The sequence below is a fragment of the Rissa tridactyla genome, chromosome 5, assembly GCF_028500815.1.
Source record: "Rissa tridactyla isolate bRisTri1 chromosome 5, bRisTri1.patW.cur.20221130, whole genome shotgun sequence".
NCBI lineage: Eukaryota > Metazoa > Chordata > Aves > Charadriiformes > Laridae > Rissa > Rissa tridactyla.
This window is the reverse complement of record NC_071470.1, coordinates 106,798-130,261: the sequence shown is the minus strand read 5'-3', so window position 1 is coordinate 130,261 and position 23,464 is coordinate 106,798. Positions and strand designations below refer to the sequence as shown.

The 23,464-nt window shown below is 41.1% G+C and overlaps 1 long non-coding RNA gene across 1 annotated transcript; it reads right to left on the bottom strand.

Moving 5' to 3' along the window:
• Positions 1-2,850: 2,850 nt before the first annotated feature.
• Positions 2,851-23,332, bottom strand: LOC128910461 (uncharacterized). The gene is made up of 3 exons (XR_008466720.1): positions 23,282-23,332; positions 22,702-22,822; positions 2,851-2,954 (listed from the first exon to the last, which is right to left on the bottom strand). It is a non-coding gene; the product is annotated as an uncharacterized LOC128910461 (long non-coding RNA).
• Positions 23,333-23,464: the final 132 nt, after the last annotated feature.

Below are 23,464 nucleotides of genomic sequence, written 5' to 3'. Positions count from 1 at the left end.
CAAGCACAAGTATCCATGAATATTTGATAGATGTTAACTTATAAGGAGGAGGAGATCTATCTGGTGTGACACACAAGGATTGGAAGTAAAATGATCAAGACCAGAAAAGAGAAATTGTGAGAAGAACTTCCTTTTTGAGATGTTCTACCAGTGAAACAATTATACTGCAAAACCGCTTCATGTTTCAGGCTGTCACAGACCAAACTTTCAGAGGCGTGCTGCAGCCCGCACTGTCCCTCTGGCTGGGATGCAGCCTGGCTCGCCTGGCCGTTCCTCGGAGCCCCCCAGAGAGCTCTGCTGAGATTTGAAGGGACAAGCACCAGCTGATGGGGCCACCTGCAGAACAAATTGATGTATACGTGTAGAATCACACCGTAGCAGTGCCAGAGGTTTGTAAATGAGGAATGAGCAGAAAAAAGTAAATCTACACACACTGACTGCGAGCCATAAGCGCTGACCACCACGAGGGGCCCATCAACAGGACGGACTGACAAGCAGTGCCAAATTACTGGCACCTCTGCCACGCTTTTGATGCTTCCACGTGCATTTCCACCTGCGTTGGACTCCCAGTGCAGAGCAGAACGTGCATCGCTTTTGGTATTTGTACCCCTAATGAAGGACATCATTGGTGGTACTGGGTACGTCACAAGCCAAATACAGGTAAGTAGCAGATGCTACGCTTGGTGTTCAAAGATACATCCTTCAAACATCACAGGCTTTTTACACCACTTGTGACCATAGGAACCCTCATTATTCTTAGGCAAGTGAACACTGAAAGCTTTGTTAGGAAAGGGGAGTTCTTGAGAAAGACAGAAGCTTACCGTCAAATAACACTATTTGTCCAAACAGTATTGCTGGACTTGTCACTCCTGATACGTACAATGTCAGGGTGATGATATACAGTGAAGCTTCCAAAACCAGCCTGGTTGCACAGAGACTCTTACGAGAACTGTCTTTCAATCTGTACCCTGTATCACCCAAAGTGACTGCTATTAATGAACAGATAAGTAAGGGATAACCTGTAATCAATACTGGAGTATGCCTGGGTTTTTTCCCCCCCCAAATAACCACCTCATTCAAGAGTTACAGCTTCTAAAATTACTTAGCTAAAGTGACCCCCTTAAACGTCTAAGTTCACTTTGCTGGAACGTAATTTAATCAGTTGGGCCCCTGTCTTCCCTAATTTATATATAAAATGTTTTGGAGGTTTTTTTCCACTTGCAACAAATGTTACCCTACGTGGTGAGATAAGTAATAACTGAGCAATTTAAAAGGCAAAACAATTAGAGATATGACACTGTTGTTCAACTCAACTCCGGTTAATGACTGTTTCCTCAAAAACATTTTGAAGCAAATGTACGTTTTGGCACATATCTACCTTCACGTACACTGATACACAGACCTTGATAAATCTACAGAAATATTGGAATTCAGTCACATTTCAGGTGCTGAGATTTAAGCCTCTGAAACCAGACAGTTCCCTAACCCTGTTACAGGTTTTTTCTAGTTTAATCTTATCACTCCTCATGCACATATCAAGTAGATACCATGATGCTTCAGCTCTGTAAGCTTGCAAAATAGACACCAAAATTGTGTTAGGAGAGAATTTTTACTGTACCATTAATGAGTATTATGTTAGAATATACTTCAGTAACATGCACAGATTACCTATGAAGATTTAGGAAATACAGGTATTTTAGAAACTAACTGTAACCCGAGGGGAAAGAAAACAAAAACAAAAAACCAACCCCCAAACATAAAAATGTAAAATTTCAGCTTACCAAAGGGAAAAATACCCAAAACTTTTTTCTGGAAAGATGTGTCTACTTCAAACTCATTAAGCTCCATTGTAATGCCAAACAGTGACTCTACACACACAACATAGAGCTAGAAAATACTGGAAAATCTATTGACCCTCACTGTGTAAATGCGGGCCAGCTAGGGTATTGTACAAACTCAATTAGTGAAAAAAAATTACAATATATATTAGAGATTACAAAAGAGCTGTGGTTCTATGTCCCGTAAAATATTTGAGAGACTTACTGCCACAGCAGTTCAGTGAAGTGAATAATTTAGTAAAATTCAAGAACAATGGATATGAATATGATTAAATGCCTACAGAGACACTCTATAAAATTTGTGCAAGGATAACATTTTTGGCCCAAGAATAACACTGTTTCTACTCATAGTTGATAGAATAAAGTTACAAGAACTATTAGGTCAAATGCTTGAAGTCTCAGATCCAAATCTTCTTAGGATATCCATGCCTTTTTCCTTATGGGCTGCATTATAAATACAACACAACTAAGTGAATTATTACAGGTAAAGACACTTTCCCCATGAGCTCCTATAATAAGCAACTGCTAAGCACGGTCCACCAGAGAAGGTGTATTATTTTCTTTTCTGATGGGCTTACTCCTTATAGTTGTTTTACAAAGAACATTGAAAAGTGAAACACCACAGACACCATCTTCCGCAATGTTAATGTGATACAGGAAGGGGGAGAACACAGTCCTTTCATCATGTAACTTCTTCAGAAATTAAAATGGAGAGGGACAGCAGGTGTTGCCGGAATAGAATTTTTTGGTTTTCAATGGTTTATCATGCTTGAATGGTTATCCTTCTAGCAGGATTTCTTCATGCACTTTCCCTAAAGGTATGTGTTGAGGTTTGGGCTGGACAGGCCACTACACGAACAACAGATGCTCTCTTTAAATTGCTCTCTCCCTTCCCAGAAGAGAAGGGAAAGAAAAGAAGGGAGAGACTTATGGGTTGAAAAAAACCCTAAAACTGCTTTAATAAAATATTATTAATAAAAATAAAATATCATAATAATATAAGAAAATACATACAATATCTACTAAACCGTACAGAGCTCCCAGGATGACGTCACCGGCAGGCACTGGGGTAGTCCCAGACTGGACTCAGTGATGGATGGGAATTGTATTCTGGATCTGGAATCAGGAACGCACAGATAAGGATCAAAGGCAGATGAACAGACAGAATCCTCCTTGGACACCAGCCATTGAAGAAGAGCTGACCCTTTGATCCCTCAGCTTTTACACTGAGCATAGGGCAGATGGGATGGAACACCCCCTTAGTCAGCTTTGGGTCCCCTCTCCCCCTCCCTCCCACAGGTGGGACCCCTCTGTGCTTCTCTGCTTCCCACCCTCCAACAGGGCAAATAACAAAATTAGCTGACCTTGGTTGTTATAGCAATAAGTGTAAGCAAAGAGCCTCTCTGCGTACCATTCCTTGGCATTAACTATAAACATCAGGCCTTATGACTGCTAGAAGCAGACACTGTCTGAAAAATATGCCATTAATTTCAGAAAGTGCAATTAGTTGGAAGAGACTTAACTTAAAAGTAAAATTACTGAAAAGAAAATCAGTTCTGTTCTACCTCAAACCAGGACCACATATAAAAATTATGGTGAGCATCTCAGTAGCTGATTTACCCAGAGGGAGAGAGCGTGAAGAGCAAAGCAGGCCTCTGTCTCCATTTCTGCATGGCTGGGGTTATTCACACATTGTGCCAATTTATTCACATAGGAAACACAGAGGACAAGCAGCAGCGGGTACGCCCCTGGGTAAATCTAATGGTTAGAGAGCAGCAGGTCAGAAGGTTTATTGAATGTAACGGACAAGCTTTAAAATCTACTTAAATGCCAGGTATCTGAAAGCTAAGTAACTTCCACATAATTTTACATTAAGTGTAAATAGTCACACTGTGTCACAACAGCCCGAATGCAATTTTCCAAGGTTATACGGGGAAACTCAGCATCTTTCCCGCTCCTTTGCCAAAGGGACTTTTCCTTCCAAGGCCAAAGTTACCGATATGTGGGATATGAGCTATAAATCAAATAATGGTTATACGCAGTCTCACCATGTATGTCACAGCATCTTTCAGATCAGATTCTGTAGGAATGTGTCTGAGAGAAAATGGTCACGTGAGCCAGCCTCCCTACTATGAGAGATTAGATTAAGGGCAAAACAGGTGGTAGAAGATGGAATTAGTACATGGGAAAAATGAGAACTGAGAAAGTAGAAAACATGTTGTGCTAATGACCAAGCAATTTACTATGTGAATTCTTGTAACCAATCTGATGTGTGAATGAACTGCATGGACAGCGCGTGGACAGTTTAACTAGCTAATCAGAAATAAGCAAGTGGCATGTACGGCTACAACACAGGGTATAAAAGATGATGATCTGTGCTTAATAAATGGCTTCTGTTGATTCACATTGGATCGTCTGGAGTCCAGTTATTTCTCCTCAAGATTCAAAGATTGAGTCAACATTTGTGTTCACAGCATTACTCAAAAATACCCAGGGAATCACTGGTGTCACTGAAATCCTTAGTAAGAACAGAAATAGCATTTTAAATGCCACCAAATAAACTGTTTTTTCTTTTTTTTTTAAAAAGCACAGCTCTGGTACACAAATTCACTGTAAGTAAGATGTTTCAGCTGAGTAGGACTTACTTGCACAAATAAGTAATGTTATTGAACAGTAAGAGAATTACATTATGTCAGAAGGATCTTTCAATAATTTCTGCTTTTTTTGGTTAAAATTTCTTCCCAACCAGCTGCAAATATAGCAGTGGCGTATAATGGAAATCTTTCTTCTTCTTCTTTTTTTTTTTTTTTTTTTTTAAATATCTGTTATTCTCATTCACCTACAAGTCAGGAAAACACTAATAAATCCAACGTGAAGCAGCAAATAATCTCCCACTGGTATGTCAGCCAATTTCAATTCTTGTTTTAAGAACTTTGCCTAACCGGTTTAATTATTTCCTTCCACTGTGACCACAGCTCTTCTTTCTTGTAATTGGAAAGAAACTGCAGATTTGACTAACCGTTAACTTCTGGAAGTACTTAATGACAAAATCACAATGAAATGACTAGCCTTTGTGCTGCAAGTCTTTGACAAGACCTCACATACTGGATTTCTGGTTGAAAGCACCCAATGCATCCTTTCCCAAGTAATCACTCTGAGGACTAACAAAAGTCAGCTGCGTGGCAAAGCCAATCAAAACCATGGAACCTTAATGAGGTCAACTAAAATGATGCGAGATTTGTCACAACTTTTGTATCCAGTTACCTAGTTGTGAATCACCCCACCGTCAGGGGGAACTGCAAAGTCAAATCATCAACACTGTCTACAGGAAAGAACTGTGACAGGAGAAGTCACAATGCTCCTTAGGGTGTTAAAAAAAGCGTCAAATGTAAAAGCACCAATATTTCTTCTGTTTCCCACCTCCCTGTCTTACACTGTGATCAGCGTGGGAAGGCTGACCTGTGCAGACGTCTACACGGACACATACCAAAGTAATAAGAAAAAAGTCTGCAGTCTTCTGCTCCTTGAATTCCAATGCAGGTTTAGGGCATTAGATTGCAATCTCTTTGAAAGAGACATCTTCACAGCTTCTGGAAAGCAGACACAGCATTGTACAGATCAGCAGCCCCCAGAAAACGGCACAAAGAATGCCCGAAGCTAGTCCCCTCTCTCCTGCCCCCTGAGAAAAAGTGTTTTAACAGCTAGTTAAAAGCTGTTTAGTAATATTGCAATTAGTATAATTGCTTCTTTAGTAATATTTGTCCTTAATTTCATTATTTCAAAAAGATTGGACCTCCCTGACTAATTTCACTGGCCAGAAATGAAAGTCGTCTTTGCAATACTGTTATTACACTGATAGAAGATGACAGGGTGGGAGGGTGGTTATCTAGCAAAACGGATAGGCACCAGTGTTCTAATCCAGCAGAGATGAGGGTTTCTACACATAGTCAATACGTTTCTATTTGTAATTAGGGCCTTATTTAAAAGTACTTGGGTGACTACTGATCCTGCAAGCTCATTGCTATAAACTACAAACTTCCCATTAACTTTAACAGTGCAGTGCAAAGCCCAATGTTTTTAATTACTTAGTTCTCTTATAAACAAAATTAGCAAGGAATAACATGCAGATCCCAGAATGATTTAAAAAAATAATTAAGAGAAAATAATGTTTAATATTAATACTAAAGTCACATCAAATAAATTTTTAACATGACTTTCTTATTTTTGGAAAGTTCAAAAATTTAAAGAGGTGTCCATAAGACTCAAGTTCCATACATGAAGTCCTTTTCTGGTCAAGCAAGCAAGTATGATCATAATATGGCATAAGCAGAACTGTACTGTACATGCAAACAGAATGATACTAATTCAAAACCTATTATATGGACGAGAAGCTCAACATGAGCCAGCAATGCGCACTTGCAGCCCAGAGAGCCAACCGCATCCTGGGCTGCATCAAAAGAAGCGTGGCCAGCAGGTCGAGGGAGGTGATTCTGCCCCTCTACTCCATTCTGGTGAGACCCCACCTGGAGCGCTGCGTCCAGCTCTGGAGTCCTCAGCACAAGAAGGACATGGACCTGTTGGAGTGGGTCCAGAGGAGGGCCACAAAAAATGATCACAAGGCTGGAGCCCCTCTGCTATGCGGACAGGCTGAGAGAGTTGGGGTTGTTCAGCCTGCAGAAGAGAAGGCTCCGGGGAGACCTTATAGCGGCCTTCCAGTCCCTAAAGGGGGCTACAGGATGGATGGGGAGGGACTCCTTATCAGGGAGCGTTATCATAGAACACGGGGTAACGGCCTCAAGTTGAGAGAGTGTAGATTTAGATTGGATATCAGGAAAAAAATTCTTTGCTGTAAGGGTGGCGAGGCACTGGAACAGGTTGCCCAGGGAAGTTGTCAATGCCCCATCCCTGGAGGTGTTCAAGGCCAGGCTGGATGAGGCTTTGAGCAGCCTGGTCTGGTGGGAGATGTCCCTGCCCATGGCAGGGGGGTCGGAACTAGATGATCTTTAAAGTCCTTTCCAACCCGAACCATTCTGTGATTCTGTGATTTTCCCCCTGTTACAAAGGCAAGGTTGCTCTGTCCTAGTCACATAACATTTTATAAACACACGGAGAAATTTCAGGATCTGCTTCAAGTCTGATGACAATTTTCAGGAGATGCAAACCCACAACATAAAGCCACATTTAAAAATCCAGGGATTTCCAAAGAGAAAGGACAGATTTGAGAAACAACCTACGGTAGGAATGTATCTGAGAGAAAATGGCCATCTGAGCCAGCCTCCCTACTGTGAGAGATTAGATTAAGAGCAAAACAGGTGGTAGAAGATGGAATTAGTACATGGGAAAAACGGGAACCAAGAAGGTAGAAAACATGTTGTGCTAATGACTAAGCAATTGACTATGCGAATTCTTGTAACTAATCTGATGTGTGAATGAACTGCGTGGACAGTGTAACTAGCTAATCAGAAATAAGCGAGTCGCGTGTACGGCAACAACACAGGGTATAAAAAATGATGATCTGTGCTTAATAAATGGCTTCTGTTGATTCACATTGGATCGTCTGGAGTCCAGTTATTTCTCCTCAACCTACCATTTGTAATACAAGTAGAAGAGGCCTGGACTACGCTGACATTTTAATTTCAGGGACAGAAGAGACTCACTCGATAGTGTGATTAGCCACAATCTGATCTGAATACAGGTGCTGTTATGGTCAAGACAACGGTACAGAACAGAAGAGACATATTTTCAAGAGGAAACTGAAGCCCCTCCAGGGGTCAGACAGTCTGCGTTACAGTCCATCTCAGACTTAACAAGCTACAGTTAAACAAATGATCAAGACAGCTACTTGCTTAAAAGAAGAGAAGCAAGTGGAAACGTATCAAACACTTGAGTTTTGATCAAGTTAAAAACATTTAATTCTTGCTATGTTCTAGTTAGGTGTCCATTTTGTCATTAATATTGAAACAATTTCTTTCCTCGATGATCGATACCAGAGTACTTCAACAGTGTCTATGTTCGAGTAGCTATCTTAATTTCATCCAAAACATAGTCCCATCCACAATGACAGAGCTGTCACATGTTGAATATCAAATTTTCACACATCCCGGGATCCCCAGGCCCGCCATTCATCTCCTTCTGACCGCGGCCCCAGGGCAGGCCCCAGGAGTCCCTCTGCACCCAGGCCCTGCCGCACACCCTGCCCCTTCCCGGCACAGAAACGGGAGCGCACAGAGCAGGAGAAACAGCATTCCTAAATAAAACCGCCGCATCCCCAAAGCAAGAGACGGAGGGAACCATGACTGCCAACAGACTTGCCTCTGCAGGGTGGGTTTTCAGCTCTGCTCTGCAAAGAAATAGGCTTTAGGCCTCGTAGGAAGCTGCATCTTTAGTAATGCCATGTTGAATTGACAATTCACCTCCTTTTGTGGGTTTTTACTTCATCGGAAGCACATAAAATAGGAGAAATAAGCAAAAGAGCCTCAAACCACCTGCTCAAGACAGCCGGGACCCGGGTTCCTCTCTGGCCCAGCCCCCAGCCCTTCACTCCAGCCAGTCCCCACAGCCAGCTTCTGTTAGATCAGAATTCAAATAATTCATTTTAACCTTCCCAAGCAGAAACAACACCTGCAACAGGGCAGGGAGGTGGGTCAGGCTGGAAGTCTTAAGGCACACAAATGCAGTATTATAACTCCTATCTTTACAATTTCTGCACATTTCAGAGTGTATCTTTCTGAGACAGCGGCCAGCCAAATGGACTTTCTCTTTTTATTATTCTAAGCTTGTGGATCCAGCTCTTCTTGAAGCAGCGACTCCTCAGCCACATCCTGGGCAACCTTCATGTTAGATAGAAATGGCTCACTGCACACATTTTATTACCACTCATGTATACAAATGAAACAAGTTGATATCAGATGAATATGCCTTTCTTTCACAGTACAGAAATATATCTACACTATCTTGGCACTATAGTCCTATTAAGGACTACGAGATCGAGACACACAGACCTAATAAAACACTTAGACAATGTAAAAAAAAACAAAACACACCAACAAAAAACAAACACGCAAGCTTTTAGCAAATCATGCATCTTCACTGGAACATAAGATGCTTTGCAAATTTGTCAGTTACCTTCAATTTTTCATACTATAAAAAACTTTATAAGAACATTCCAGCATTTTGAAAGCCTAACCTTTAGTTTTTAAACTATACACATATATGTAGAATATTTTAATACATATAAATTATATATAAAATACACATTGAGAAACATCTGGCATCAAAACAAAATCCTTCAACTTCATGTTAATTAAACACTTAAGTTAACTTTACACTGTAATTTTTTTTTCATTCTGACTTGCTCAAACTTTGCAGGTAAGTTTCCTGATACAAATACCCCCAGTCAAATGCAAACATTATCATAACCCTGAAACCCAATTATTCCCCCAGTCACACTGTTATTAGCATTAGTCCCCTGGAAATGCTGACACTCTTGATGTCAAATTCAGGACTCTCAGCACCAACCTTCATGAACCCCTGAAACCTGAGGTTTCAAAATTCTTCACTTGTGGCGTGTTCAGAAATGCTCACATCGCTCTGTTTATGGCGAGACAGACTGTCCTTCCCTTGAAGTCAATTCAGTACAAAACTTCTGTTTAAGCACTTTACATCATTACTGGAAGGAGCTTGTCTCTGTGCTAGCAATTGAAAATTAACAAAGACTAGTCACATTAGACTTAATCTGACCAGCCTGAACCCCTCTTTTGGAGGATTTTTAAAAACAAACAAACAACCACCAAACAAAAACAGACAAACAAAAAAACCCAACAAACAAAAAACCCAAAACCAAACAACTCAGTATTCAACTGGAAAAGTTAAGTTAGTGCTCTCTAAAACCAAAAATATAATCATAATAAATCATTAGTCTCCTTGTAAACCAGGGCAGTACAACTGTAGCTCTGAGCAGGCCACCTGTCATTTTTGTGAAATTATTATGTTTGTGATTCTCATAATAGTTTATTGACTTGTCCCTGACTTCTCTTTAGTTCCATTATCTGCGGAAAATATTTTCTTATAATTTAATGACAAAATGAGTTTTTGAATAATGAGGACTTGTGGATATGTAAGGGAGGAAGTCATACGGAGCTGGGGGGAATAATTGAAGAGTCTTTTAATATAGGCAGTTTTTTCCCCTGAAATACTACTTGCTGAATATACTGCCACCTTCTGAGCTGATAAAAATAAACAAAGCCCCTCTGTGTGGTGCTGTAATACTGTGACTCCTATAAGAACTATCAGAGCAGCTGCTACCCTCATTAAATTAAAGATAGTAGCAAAACGTAATGGATCTTAATTTGTACAGCAATGAGCTCTGAATAGATTGCTAATTGTCCTGATAGATGTTGATTTTATCTTTCTCCTGTGATTCTTCATTTCTTCCTTAATCTTGTGACAGACACGAAGTGCAGGAGATGGGGAAACTGACACCCCAGGATAAGGCGAGACAAGCGTGACTAAATTCTGAATGGCTTATTTTGTATTTTATAGAAAGCCCTCTCTGAAGGAGGGGAAACATCTCCATTGTTTTCATGACCATATCACAGTTACTCCTCTACAGTGCAAATTCCTTTTGCCTGAAGCAACCTGCCTTATGTCTGAAAGCATTGCTCACATGAACGGGGATACTTTGTGTTGCTATCACACATTACAAGGTAGACTGGTATGGGATCAACTTAGACGTTTAATATAATGAGACTATGAGCATCTTGACTTTCAATGAGGTAAAAAAATAGCTGTAGAAAATGTGCATATAGATTGGCATGTCAACAGGTCTTCGTAGATAAGATGCATATTATTACAAAGGTAACAGATATTATTAAAAACTTAAGCTGGGTTAAATGTGAAATCCTAAACCAATTCCTATCAGTTTCATTGGGGTGGGGATGTTATCACCATGATGCCTGCCTCAAAAAACAGTCAAGTTACATGCACATCACGTATTTATTAACAAGCAGAAGTTGGAGAATGAAAGGGAAAAGATAAATGGGGACTATTTAGTAGTCTTTGTAGGAATAAACTTCCATCTGCAACATGAAAATGGTAGTCATTGGGATTCAGACAGTAGCAGGTGCACTGGACTGTTAGAAGTCCTCATGTAAAACTCACATCAATGTCACAAACCTTTTGCCACAGCGACTTGTAGCCATCCCTAAGGAATACGATGACAATCGCACTGAGCACATCTGTGCACAGAACGGTTAATGGGAAAGGGATGAATGGCTTAGCCCTTGCAAAGCAGGAAAAAATCTTCAGGCTTAAGCGGCACAGGTGCACCAGATCAAATGTTAATTGAATTTAGGTACTTTGGTCTTTTCAAGGGGCCTGAACACAGCAACGCTTAGAATGTGGTACTCAATTTTTAAATATCTTGAAACTGCAACAAGCTACGTAAGTCCTGAGAGCTTTTTCTGTTTCTTCCTTAATAACACAGCTGGTAATTACAAATATATAGGAAGGATTAAGAAATCTCCTCACACTGACCAGACCATAGAAAAAGCAAAATAGACACCTTTACCCTAAACCCACCTAGCAGTGTAATTCAGGTGCCTTGCTTTTCCTTGTAAAAAAGGTGGCCTCCCCACTTGAAATTCACAACCCTTCACTGTGAATTATGCTTTGAAACAGATCAAAAACAAATAAAAAACTCATGCAACTGTCTTCATGTGAAGTTTGGCTGGCAGGTGCTCTGACTACTCAACGGCTACAGCAGCCCAGCTTGCAGGGATCTTTATTACCTACCAATTGCTACAAAACACAAACCCTTCAGGTGAAGCTTTTGCAGTTCAGAAGGGAGTAACAGCTTCTGCAAGCCAAACGCTGCAAGCACCGCAGTCCTGCTGGCTCGGGCAGCAAGAGGGGTTTGCCTCCTGCTCCAGAGCATGCTCTTGCTTCACTGAGCAAAGATCTCCATCCACAAACAGTAACAGACATCACCTCTGTGAACACCAAATTACGCTATCAAGAGAGGAAAAGCTTCAAACTGAATAAACCTCACATCATCACAAAAAATCTGTAACTTCCCGTCAGGAGCTTTCACTGAGAAAGGGAAAAGGGTTCCGTTCTCACCACTGCTCGCCAGGCAGCTTCCAGAGAGAAGCGTGGGGTCTGAACCACAGATGAAAAACACTGCCACAACCCCGAGCTCGGCAGCCCTGCAAGGTAAGGATCCCAACAAGTACCAAGGATGGACATACGGACATCAGACAGTTAGTCAGAAGTCTGTACACCAGGATCCCATGCTCACAGGAGATGGGAACCCTCCCCACACGTTGTACAGGACACCTACGTGTCCAATTTGGGATGGTGAATGCCAGAAGACAGCAAGAAGTTCAAAATTATGTTGCTAATACTTTATTATGATGTTAAAGAGTTGTGACAACTCAATCTTTTCATGAACCTGAATGAAGTAGTCTTTTTTTTTTTTTTAATATTTTAGAAATGCCCAACCATTACTCAGTAAGCAAGAACATGCCTCGCGATGTTGCTCTCCTCAAAGGACTCTAATATCAGAAAGAATGCAAATTTCTTTATCAATAATCAAAGGTATGGAGTTTAGAAAGTTTAGACTGCATATCCCTGAGTACCTTCAACAAGTGAAGCAATATATTTGGTGCAAGAAATGCACCTGTTTGATAGAAACGGCGATGGTGAACGAGATCAATATGAATGTACTTGTAAACATGTTGTATAACCCAGCAATCAAATACAGTGTAGCTTACCATCTTTGGCTCCAAATCAGGAAGATCTGGTTTTAAACTGTCAAGATACAAGAAAATATATGACTTCATCTGAAACCAGATAAAAACAGATTTTTCTAATCAAGTCATTCCATCAGTTTTCTATAAAGCATCAAGAGCCTTTCTCTCACTGTGAACAAGCCATTGTTTTGACAACCTTTTTAGACATGCTGAGAAGCATTTTTAAATAGCAAGGACAATTTAATTGCGGGTGACATTAATCGACTATCTGAAAGAACAGCTGCATCTTCAGATGACATGGAGAAGTGTGAGCTGGATGTAAAGTATAATAAAAGAATGTTTTCTCCTTCATTTACTATTTTTGTGTAAGTTCTACCTCAGAAATTTCATTTCAACTGTTCACAAAAAAGCTAGAAAAGAAAATAAGGTGGTAGGGAAGAAGCCTTTATGTCCATCTAAAGCCTATGTTAATCTCTTTCAAAGATTATCCTAAAAAAGTGATTTGTTTTCAGTTCACTGAACCAGGCTGCTTCACTGAAGTCAGGGATGAGAAAACTCGATGTTAAATAACTGCAATTTCGTGAGTCTAAAACTTGAGCCTTCTCATTTTATGCTTTATAACTGGAAGCAAACACTGGAGTCCAAACGGCTATGAAATTCAGCCTTTGCAGCTTAGGCATATTTTAATTATTCCCTGTAGGATTATTACTGATGTCTCACACAAAAGACCTCAAATACAGGAGGCAGCCTGAAGAATTTAGACAGAAAATGAATTACAAAGCATGCCCTGAACACAAGAACTGACATCCAGCCTCTGGTGTGTCGTCACCAATAGTTGTCAGTGCTTGGTACTTCAGTTGTCAGTGACAACATCAGTTGTCAGTACCACCACAAACGCAGACCGAGGTGAGCGTATGCATTCCAACTAGGATTTTGTACTCGGCTGTTCTTGATACCGCAGATACCATTCTCTCCTGGGCAGAGGAGTGACGTAAGGCCATCACTTCATATCTTTGACAAGTTCTGAAGATGAAGCAGCTTACAGGATCTTTTAAAGTTATTCTTGCACGGACTACATTACAATTTATAAAATAGTGAGAGAGCTTCAAACCCGGAAACTCAACACTTTTAGTTCAGTCTAGTCTGCGAGTTGGCAAATATCATGTCTATGCCCACAGCACAGCCAACAATTACCTGGTGAATGAAAGAAACGTAAACCAGTCCAGAGGGATGAAAAGAAACATTACTCAAGCTCTGTTAAACTTCCATGTGCAGCAAAGTTAGTAACAGCATAAAAGGAGGAAAAACTGTTCAGCCAATTCCAAAACCTCATCAAAACAACAGCTTCTTAGACGATTTTTCCTAAACCAAGATGTTGCTACGAAAGTCAGCCCAAAAGGCAGACAAATGTAATAGAGATAAATGCCAAAAACTTTCAGAGAGTCTTTGTCAGGAGAGGCAGTTACAGCAAAGTTAAAGTTTCACAATACAAACATTAGTTTTGCCAATGGTGTATTTTTTGAGGGGAAAAGTCTGAAGTATCTCCAGAGCGGATGGGGAAGAGTTTGCAAAATGAGATATAAACAATATTTCAGTCAAGATGATGGAGTTTATCCTCTCTTTTGGAAATTTTCAAAACACTCCTATACTTCACTCAAATCCCAAAATCTTTCATATAATACTGGATTCCCCGCATAGCAACAGACATTAAGTAAGCCATCATTTTAACAATTTTATTTATTGAAAGCTTACTGCCAGTTTTTCAGGAACTTATAAAACCAAGATTATACTTGGATAGAGAAGAGTCAACTGACAATCAGACAATCAAGCAAATAATTTCTCTGCGGAAAGCAGAGAGGCTAACATGGCTTATAAAATATATAGGATTATAGTTGGCCCATCTTCCAAGGACACTGAAAAACAGAGAAATAAGGTAAACAACTGACAGGGCAATAACTGAAAATCACTTTCTGTACTGTTGTGCAAGTCTTGTCTAAAATGCTCAGAATACAGTTTCTAAATTCATTCACCCCAACACAAGTGCCCCCATAGATTCGTAATCAGTTTACAAGTGATTCTCAAACCTAGAAAAATATATTATTCCCACAGTCTGTATGCATACTATTTAGCAACCAAAAATCTTCGTGAGTTACCAGATCAAATTTTCAAAGCAGCTTCTTCCAATGACAACTGATTTTTAACTTGAAATTTAGTTTCCAATGCAAATCTCAGCACCCTTTCCCATTTACGCACTCATATGGGAAATACAGATAGTCAAAAGGCTTGAATTTGCATTTTCTGCAGTTTCTTCCAGTGGAATGAAATGCTGTGAATACAGGGAGAAAATGGGTAGATTAGACCTCAGGTTTCTGAATAATGCTCTCTGCCTTGACACTGTTATTTGCGGGCTGGGGAAAGAAGCTTCTGTCTTAAACTACAGGAAGATTCCCTTAAGGAAGGGACACGAAAAGAACTGTTTCCACCAAGGCTAGTCATATCAGTCCCCTTAGGGTAGGGGTGGAAATCCCATTACCTGGCTTACACCTTCCACAGCTTCAAAAGGTATCCTTCATAGCTGAAGAAAAAGTTTCAACGTGACCACTTACGTAAAATGTTTTTCAAAGAACAGGTTATTATGGGATACTGCATTCCTCCAGGTACACTGTGAACTGGGAAATAACCAAAGACGCATGGGGATCTCAGGAATATGCCAGTAAAATTAAGACTTTTCCCACTTCTGCCTCAATACAACAGCTTTTGCTAAGTGAGCGCTCAACTGCACAGCTTCCCTCCGAGCTGTACAGCTCTCCACAGCACAGTGTCAGGCTTTAAACTCTCTCATTAAGCCCATACATACTTTAATACCCCACAGAATTCAAGGCCCTTCTGCTACTGCCTGCAAGATTTACTTTATATGCTGTCCAAGAATTACAGAGCATGCTCATCACTCCGGCAAGAGACAAAGAGTAATTAGGAGAACCAGTCAGGCTTCCAGGTTGCCTCAATGATATCCAAACATCTCTCTAAATGTCTAGAATCATGCTGAAATATTACACGACAAAAATCTTTCTCTTTCATTTATCAACTAAGAGCAAACCCAAAACAGATCAAAATCTGTAGCAATTTAATATTAAACTAAATAAAGAATAGAGAGCCGTCAAACCAAGAAGCAGAATTTGGGGAGTGCGGTGGGAGGTGTTAAATTTTTCAGTTTCATATGCTACAAAACCAAGTCCAAAATTTTGATGCAGTTTTATCCAAATTAAAGACTTCACTTGACACCATACTGCTAGATTACAGAAGTTGCTTAGTAAAAACAATGTTTCAAGTAATTCAAAAAACCTTTAGAAAACTCCAGCAACATGTAAATAAATAAGCTTGAAGACAGGGTATATGATGTCTTCTCATGAACAGATCAATGTATGGTACTATTTCTGTTTTGAAACTGATGTTAATTTTTATTTTCAGAGAGAAAAATATTTGAAAGCATTTGGCAGCAGAAGTCACTTAAGAAACAAATGTGAAAACATCTCATATATTACATTCCTCTCGCCTCCAGCACTCTCATTTATTTCCACTCACTGTTGGCCACAACCCAGACATTTAGGGCTCCTCATCCACGACAGCCGCATTCTGCCGTTTGAGTCTCACTCCTTCCACTCTGACAGGCTCACAGCCCTGTATATACAGTGTTCTTCTTCCTCCCCAAAGTGAAGCTCGGCTACAGGATCTTCTTGAGAGTATTTCACCACCTCTAGATGCTTTGGTGTCAAGAGACCCACGTCGCAGAAGTCAGATCTGTCACAGTGACTGACAGCTGGAGAAGGCTCCTGCCACCTTGCAGGAAATCCTCAAAACGTTTCTAATACCTCAGTGGCTGCCACACTACCCATCAAGAATAATAAAATAAATAAATAAATAAATAAATAAATCCTGATATTTTACCAAGCTTGGAAAGTCTAAGGTCTAACAGCAAACATCCAGCACTGCACCTCAACAGTCTTTTACAAACAGATAGGCAGGAATCGGACACACGCTTCCCTTTTGGAATTGTGGTTTTCTTGCAGCATCAAGTGGAGAAAACTTCAAGGCTCCTTCAGTCTGACAGTTTAGTTTTCTACTAGCTTTAAAATAATCATAAATACCTAAGACTCATGGGCAATACACTATACTGTAGAACGTGACAGATGATAAGAATGCATGGGCAAATTCCAAGAACACTCAATGAGGTGATTAGTTTTCTAATTAATATTTTAAATTATTTGTATCATCCCTACATCCGCCTATGGCAGTTGTAGCCAGAGCAAAGCTGGCATCTGGTTAAGTTAGGCACAAGGTAAACACGCTAACACAAGTACAGTTTTCTAAAAAAGAAAAAAAAAAAAAAAAAATCACTGCAAGTTTCAGCCTGAAGTATGGGCAATACGCACCCATGCTAAAAGCAAAATCACATTCACTCTGACGCTGACCCAAGCTGCTTCAGGCAGTCCCCAAACAGGCATCAATCTCTCCACCACCCACTAGTCTCACATCTGCGTGAGAATCCCTCCTAAGAATTCCTAAACACAGAAACAGGGAACTTCTCTAAAACTCATATGTGGCTTAGAATTTTGATTCGGAATTCCTGTGATCCCAAGGACGCTCTCACAAACACAGATAATCCTTTACAGGAAATATCACGGCACACGATCATCTACCTATAAGCACTGACAACAGACTCTTCCCTCTGCCTCTCCCCCAGCTCCACGGCATTAGCCAGAATTACCCTAAAAACATGGCGTGGTTGTACAAACAGTTACTTATACTTGGTGCTTCGGAGAAATGATGGAAATTCAGACATACTCTATACGTGAAGATAAACTGATTTATGATGCCATCTATGGAATTTGCATTGTGAGTATTCTTGTTTTCTATGTTTACTAGTATCAGTCTACAGTTTATCTTACTTGTATCAATCTCTGCCTTAGTTTTACTAACTAATCGGACTGATTTATATAACTTAATTCCTGAGGAATTAACTTTCTCAGTTTAATTGCTGACAGTGTTAGAAAAGCACTTTCTAAATCCATTTTAAGAGCAGTGATTTATAGTATGAATGCAAACAGGGAGCAAAACAAAAGCAACTGCAGAGCTAAGAGCTTTTGATGAATGCAAAAATGCCATTAAAATGCTGTGCATAGTCTATATGACACAGTCAATTTTATCATTCTTTCTGTGAATGCAATTGCTTCCTCTGAATACGCTGAGAGAGGTACAAGTCTACGGATTGTTGGTGCTTGCAGAACTGCTTATCATTTTTTAAATTTAGTGGTGTACAAAAAAACACAGAAAGCTAGTGTGCTTTACAAATCAAGATCATAAAAATGAACTCAGCTGAGGCTGTCTCTTTGAGGATTTTTGAATCATGCCCCAGATAAGCCAGAAGGAAAAAAGATGAGGAGCTTCTCTGGGAGACAAACACTGAAGTACAAAATACATTAAACAATGATAGCACAATCAGGACTCACTTGATGCAGGAATAAAGCTGTTTTACAAAGTGAGAGTAAGAAGTTCAACATCAGAAGGAAACTGCACTATTTAAAAACAAGACAAAACTATCCCTCCTGGAACTTTCCTTTTATTATTTGATGATGAATTAATATAACCTTATTCAATCTGTATCCGTCACCACTAAAGGAGCGTTTCCAAGATCTACCAAGCCTGTAGAACTCATGATTTTGCTTCCATCTGTCCTGTTATTCCAACAGATAATAAATCATTCTGATTGTCCTGTGGAAGTTACATTGTGCATTACAGGATTAGACATAGCAGCAGCAAAACGGTTTGTCCCTTCCTAAGAGAAGGTTAGTTTTAAATAAAAAATAAAAAACACACGAAACAAAACACTACATTTAGTACCAAGTAGCACGTAGTTAACAAAATGTACCACGGTTATAACCCACACAGGTTGGATAAGGATCTCCTCCGAAATAAGCATTTGCTTTAACTGGGGAGTTGTTCCATGTAATATTAAAGAACATGGTACCAGAGAAAGCAAAATGAGAAGGAAGTTGAAGGAACCAACGACAGAACTGTAAGTACAAGAGGAAAGCGGGAGAGAGAAAGAAGGAACTGAGGAATGAAGAGTCTGAAAGGGAAAGGAAGAAAAAAATAGAGATGATGCCCAAAGATCCTGCAGCACTGCAGAATTCCGGCAGACACAAATACACTTCATGAAAAAGGATCACCCTGGCCACCTGCAAGGATGGAAGCAACAATGCATATTTTTCACTCTTGGAATTGCAGGGCTCAGCATTTGTTTGAATAAGGATGACAGAGTAGAAAAAGCTGCCGTAATTAAAACAGAAGTTGCTTCAACCTGAATGAACAGATTAGCATTATCAGAACAACAATGCACTTAGAAATTTCATTAGGAAAGGAACAGCCACACGTAGCAATTGTCCACAGAAAAGAAACCCAGTACTTTTGAGCATGTTTGACAGAGGTGATGTTCTCAAATATGAGAAAGAAAAGAAGGACAAAACAAGAGGTGAGGAAAAAGAAAAAAGGTTATCTGACACAGAGTATGCCTGAAGCACATCTGTAAATGGATGGCGCTCACCACCTCAGTACTCCCCGCTCCTGCCTTGTCTTGGTTTTGTTCTTTCTTTCTTTCTTTCAGTATATTGAAGAATATTTAACCTTCAATAGAGATTAACTTATTTTCAACGTTAAAGAAACTTTTTACATCAAAGGACAGACTCTGCAGCTTCTGAAGCTTCTCATTATTTTAGGTTTGAATCTCAAAGGCATTGGACAAGCGTGAGGTAAGTATGAGATGCCAAACACAGTAATACGCTATGTCACAACAAACATAGTAGAGCAATAGCCACTAGCGAAGTCAAGCAGGAGATGGAGTCGGTCCATTTAAGTCTCTACAAATATAAAATATGCTTTTCCTAAAGTTTTCCAAGATTTTTAAAGAGTCCTAGTTACACGCAATAATTGTGAAGCATATCAAGCTAACACTGGATATTACAGGGTACATAACACAGGAGAGAATTTGCAAGCTTCAAAGGCAATAGCAACATCAGGCAATCTCCCAAGATTCCCCGTACATTCAGAGTGACAGATGCACCTTCAGGCTGCTTTAGGAATTCTGTATCATCTCTGGAGCCATGTAATGACTGCAGGCAGATAAACACCGTAAGACTGACTGATGTGAGCGTCTTGCTTATCCACACCTCGCTCCTGTAACACATGTAGACATCTGTTCTAAGAAGTGACATAATTTTCTTTTTACCACAGATGTAATTTGAATACGAACTGAAGAAACTCAGCTCTTAAGAAGAACAAAACCTAATGGAACAGAAGCATAATTCTATCACAAGTGGTGAAAGTAAAATTTGGCTTGCAGCAGGATACACAGGTATAGTCCCATATTTTTTTATGTTTATAGAAGCAAACCCCAGAAAATAAAATTGAACAGATAAATACCCAAGTCGAGATAAACTTACTCTTATGACAAGAGGCCAAATTCTAATCATGAATTAACAACAACAAAAAGATCTCTTCAGCAGTTTGAAGAACATTACACGCAAAACCCAGCAAATTATTCCATGTTGAATAGAACAGACAAATTTAAAAATACACAAAGAAACATAATACATCTCTAGTACCAGTTGCCACCACACCTGAAAAAAATCTTTTCTCCAGGCAAGGACAAGAATGAAGCAACAATTTCACTTTTCCATGATCTCATTCCGCCTTTAGGACCATTCCTTATTCCACACCACTCTTGCGTCAGACTCACGAGCTTGCAAGGAACAGAAGAAAGTGCAAGGCCAGGGGTGAAAAACTCTTTTGCCTGCACTAAATGAAAATGAGCAATAAAGGCTAAGCCCAGGGAATAAATAGCATATGTTGCAAATAATAGTACTCCCTTCCTGGGAGATTTACATAATAGAGTTCACATGTCAGCAACTGTTTGCCTGTAATATAAATTCAAATTGACAAGACTGAGGTATTATGGAACAGCATTTATCTCAAGATTGTCAGGAGAAGTCATTTCATTTCTTATGATTCATTTCATTTATACGTTAGTGTATTAACTGGATACATTATTGATCTTTGCTCCATCCAATTTCAGCTTCTATAGAACGGACAAAGTGATCTGAAAAATATCACTCCTGGCTCTTCTTTTTTGTTTTTTAAAGTACAGGAGTGTCTGACACATATCTAAGTAAAACATCTCATGGTATTAGACATCCTATCAAAGGAACACATTCTGGAACAGGCAACTGCTTTTGAGGAATTTGTTACCCTGAAAGTCAGCTTTTCTAGAGTTTGTGCTAGAATATCTAGGAAACTGTGTTTTTCTAGATGTTGTGCTTTCCTCTCTCCTTGACTGGAAAAAGGCAAAGATGGAAGCAATGATGACAGCCGTGGTACACTCAAAAAAAAAAAAAAAAAAAAAAAAAAGGTTGTCAATCAGAGAGTAAGACTGCTACATATCTGGGTGAGACCATCTTTCAAGCAGAGAGGGCTGCTTCAAACACACAAGAGCCACAGCTGTCACTCTGCAGAACCACGGGTCTGTCTCTCCCTCTAAGACAGCATCACTCGACAGCTGCTATATTATGAATACCATGGATGTCCCGTCACTTCCATCTGACAGTCTCTGAAGCATAATAAGAAGTCAGCCATTAAAAAAAAAACAACAAAATAAGCACCTGCAGAAAGCACACTGACATAATAAAAAATGTCCTCCTAACTCCGCGGTGGTCAACAAGAATGAATAGCACATGGGTGAACCTGGACTGCTGTTTAATTTTACTTGGGTAGGCAGCAGGATTGGTAACTGTTCGACAATCTTTCTTCACTGTTCCCTAAGCCCTCTCCCATTTTTGGGATGCATCAAGTTCTAAAACCCTGGATAAGAACGCTACAAACAGGTTTTATGATGCAGTCACCTCAGGAGAGAGGGAGAGGAGCAAATGACAGCATTCTACTTGTTGTGCAGTAGCTCCGATTAGGGGCCAGCAGGGTCAGGGTCCCACTGAAAAAAGCACTACATAAAGGAAGAATAAAATAATTACTTTCGCAAGACCTGACAGTGAAGACAGACAAAGAATCAGGAAATTACTCAACTAATCTGCAAACCAAAGGACAATGAACATCCCATCTCTTCCACTAATTCTCTCTGGACACGCAGCCAGCAGGCTCGCAGCACTTCTAGCTTCCCAGAGGAAAAGGAGGCACCTCTGATCCTTCTGGTAACTGTGTCCACGGGAGTCCACATCCCAGATTCACGCTGTTCCGCACTGCTGGGATCTTCCTCATCTCCATGGCTGCTGCTCACCTGCGAGGATTTGCTGCACACAGGCTGCTCTGCATACACAAAGTCAGCGCTTCTCCTGTGGAAGGCAGCCCTTGGCAGCAACAATTTGCTTTTGACGTTTAAAATGTCTGACCTCACACTTAGCCATTTTCTGGTCGTATGCAATTTTCTCACAGGGAGCCATTCCCATTTGTCACGTTAAAATTTTCACCTTCGCATCGTAACGCTATTTTGACAGCGCCACTTTTTAAATCGGTTGTCTCCAGCCAGTAATAAGCATTATCGACCAAAGTTTAACCCATAAATTGAAATGCAGACAGCCAAGGTGTTCAGGTGGGACTCTTAATTTCGAGTTTCAGAGACTACCTGCAGCAAAGCAATTTCAGTCAAATAAAATATGCCAATATGATTTTATCTGCAATTTTTATTTAGTTGGAGGTTGGCACCTGGAAGCGAAGTGTGTACGTGCTGTCCTATGGAAAGCAAGAGCAGGCACCAGACCACAAGCCAGGCTTGCCAAGGGCAACCTCGGCATCACTGGGACCATCGCCACAGAGGCCTTAACCCTTCCAGTAGTTTTACTCCCGACTGGCTCCTCTGTAGAGAGTATTATTTTTTTCATAGACTCACATTTAATAGATGTGAAATTATAACTTCAAATAGGGCACTCGACAAATCTTACAGAATAGACTTGCGGTAAAACTGCAAAAGTTATAGCACCCCAGGCTACACTGGGGCTTCTTAGGATTATTTACATTTTATACTAAAAGTGATACAATTGCAAAAACAGCACCTCAAAACAGTAGAGTTTTGGTGTTTGCAGTCTCAATTCTCTGCGCTCCTCTCGCTGCTCTCAAAACAAGGGGTTCGCGTCCGGATCCCAGGCCGGGGCGCGGCTCCCGGCCCTCGCCAAGCTGCCGGTGCGGAGAGGGGATGTCAGCGACCCGGGGAAGGCCTCTGGGGGGGGCCGAGGTGGGGGGTCAGCAACCCCACACAATTCCCGCCGCCCGCACTCCGACCCGCGCGCAGCTCCTAGCACGCGCCCTCAGCCCCGCCCCCAGCAGGCGTTTCCCCGCCTATGGCGCTGAAGCCCCGCCCCCTCAGCCCAGACCACGCCCCAGAGCGCGGTCAGGCCACGCCCCCTCCCACCGCTGGGCGGATTCCTCCCCACCCGGAGCCAGTCACCCACAAAACAGCGCCCCTCGCCCACACTAGGGTTAGGGTTACCCTCCACAGAGCCCCCAGCCCCTCCAAGGCCTCCCAGGCCCCTCCCAGTCCCACTCCCAGCCCCCGCCCCGGGCGCGCGCACACACACACACACACACAGCTCCACTCCCGGCACCCCCCCGAGGCCCGCCTCCCCAGCCGCTCACAGCCCCTTCGCGGCCCGGAGTCCGTCCCCCACCACGCCCGCAGCCCCTTAGGCTCAGGCCGCTCCGCCGCCGCCGGAGTGCGGGCGATTCCGCGTCCTTTTTAAATACCCTCCGCAGCCAATCAGCGCACCGCTTCCCCGCGCGGGGCACGCCGGGAGCTGTAGTCTCCGCGCCCCCGGCCCG